This window comes from Palaemon carinicauda, chromosome 16, assembly GCF_036898095.1.
Source record: "Palaemon carinicauda isolate YSFRI2023 chromosome 16, ASM3689809v2, whole genome shotgun sequence".
NCBI classification, from domain to species: Eukaryota; Metazoa; Arthropoda; class Malacostraca; order Decapoda; family Palaemonidae; genus Palaemon; species Palaemon carinicauda.
In genome coordinates this window covers 123,549,056-123,551,555 of record NC_090740.1, presented here as the reverse complement: position 1 = coordinate 123,551,555, position 2,500 = coordinate 123,549,056, and the positions used below count along the sequence as shown (strand labels likewise).

General features: G+C 34.2%; 1 protein-coding gene across 3 annotated transcripts in view; it reads right to left on the bottom strand.

Moving 5' to 3' along the window:
* Positions 1-2,500, bottom strand: part of LOC137655847 (octopamine receptor beta-2R-like) — a 605,153-nt gene that overhangs the window by 434,791 nt on the left and 167,862 nt on the right. The gene's annotated exons all lie outside the window — the stretch shown is intronic.

Here is a 2,500-nt window from a genome sequence, read left to right as displayed (position 1 = left end):
GAATTAACGAAATATCAAAATAAAGTTTGCATAGAACACTTCCTTATCCCTTATTCCCCACTTCCCTATCCTTATCCTTGTTGTTGTTGTTGAACGCACTGCATTATCTTATTCTATATCTGAACATATTTGGCAACATAAATTGCGTCAATAAAAAACTGAAACATCTCAGACCTCTTCAGCCAAAGGCAAATGCCACAAGCTTACAAGTGCACGCACTTGACATGATATGCACACGCACAAACGAACAAATAATGATATATATTCACTTCCTGAGATCATGGCCTTGAGGTCAATAAGACTCCCACACTTCGTTAAAAATAGGATTCTCGCAGCGCCCTCCCCCGAACCTGACATCGCCTTTCCTTCGTCAGGCAGACTCGCTGGCAACATTAATTATCACATTCAACTTCGCTAATCCACCCACTCCTCGTTTCCAGGGGTAAATAAAGTGTCCTTAGCTTCTGTCTGAAACGAAGCTGAAACCAGGGATGTAAAGCTCACGAGCAAGGAGGCAATACAGATTCGCAATAATTTGCCCAAAATTGCTGGCGATGTACTTGCTTCCTGTCTATCCACTAACTTGGTGTATATATTGGATATTTAAATACAACATTAAAATTTTAATATAAAGTTCTATAATTTACTTTTTAATATCTCTACTTATAAGGATTTATTTTTTAGCCTCTGTATTTCTGATACTTTACTTTAGAGTGTCTATACTTCCGATAACTTACTTTATAATATCTCTACTTCTGGTAATTTAATTTATGATATCTCTACATCTGATGATTTACTTTATATTTCTACTTCTGATAATTTACTTTATAATATCGATAATTCTGATAATTTACTTTACAATAGGTACAAATATATATTTTGTTAGTTATTAAACGTGAGGTTGTATATATTTAAAATGACACCCTTTTTCGATATAAGTTGACTAGTTAGGCAGTTTTTTTCCCTTTAGATTATCTACCTGTTTAGAAAATACCGAAATGTGAGTACACAAACAAAACAAAAACAAACAAAAACTTGTTTGTAAAGTATGAGAGCATCAGACATTTGTTTTATGTAGCAGCAAACCTATGCAATCATCCAAACCTCATCTTCTCCTACGCCTATTGACGCAAAGGGCCTCGGTTAGATTTCCCCAACTTCCTCCGCCCACTCAAGCCCGGATTCCGTCCTAGGCGTAGGAGATGAATAGCATGAAGTAAACTTATGGTGAAGATCATATTTCAACTCTAAATCTCATATATTATCTGAAACCATCTGAGTTTAACATCTTTTAACGGTGGGCGTGTGCGTGTGTGTGCGTGTGTGTGTGTGTGTATGTATGTGTGTTTACGTGTGTATGCTGTGTGTAGCAGTCAACTTTACTCTGGTAACTATCCATGTTTCTATTAAACCTAAATGAAATCTACTTCTTTATAATTTATATAACTAGGTTTCTTTCTCAAATTCCTCATAATCGATCTAAAGTTTGTTTTCCAAAAAGCCCTATTTTCTTTATTTTGTTGTTGATGTAAGAATGATCTGTATTCTATTGAATACCATCTGATATTACTATCTGATGCCTTTTTGTTTAATTTGTCCTTTTATCTTACCGAGCATAAAAAATAAGATCCAAATTCTGCTCTGTCAAAGACCAACACAACATCCAGCCAACATTGTATGGCATTTGTGATAAAACCTGGTTAACCAAACTTGATTACTATACTCAATTTTTTTTAATGAGGCGCATTTGCGCAGACTTGCAGCGGTGCCCTTTTAGCTCGGAAATGTTTCCTGCTATCTGATTGGTTAGAATTGTCTTGTCAAACGAATCAGCGATCAGGAAACTTTTCCGAGCTAAAAGGACACCCTTGCGAGTCGGTGCAAATCTGCCTCACTAAAAAGAATTGACTATAGAAGCTATACCCCTTTTTTAATCGTATTGTATCACGTTAATATTCTTCTTCCCTCTCCCACATTTCCATGGAAATTTTCATCTCTTGACTTGATACATGATAATATTAATGAATATTTTTCCTCCTCTTGGATTGGTATATCATTGACCTTCCGTAGTCTGCATCTTCTTTTATTCATAATTGTGCAGATCCGTCGAGGCTTCAACACTTCGTTCTCTTTCCAAAAGTTCTCTTTTTCTGGTTTTCTTAACTGGATTTATGCATTGCGAACCCAGGAATCGGTGAACCTCGACGCCACTGAGACAGCATTTCTGCCTTTTAAGTTTTCCATCAATTTTTCTTTTAATTTTCTTATAAGTTTTCCATCAATTTTTCTTTTTATTTCCTTATAGGTTTTCCATCAATTTTTCTTTTAATTTTCTTATAAGTTTTCCATCAATTTTACTTTTTATTTTCTTATAAGTTTTCCATCAATTTTTCTTTTTATTTTCTTATAAGTTTTCCATCAATTTTTCTATTTATTTTCTCATAAGTTTTCCATCAATTTTTATTTTCATTTTCTTATAAGTTTTTCTTGAATTTTTCTT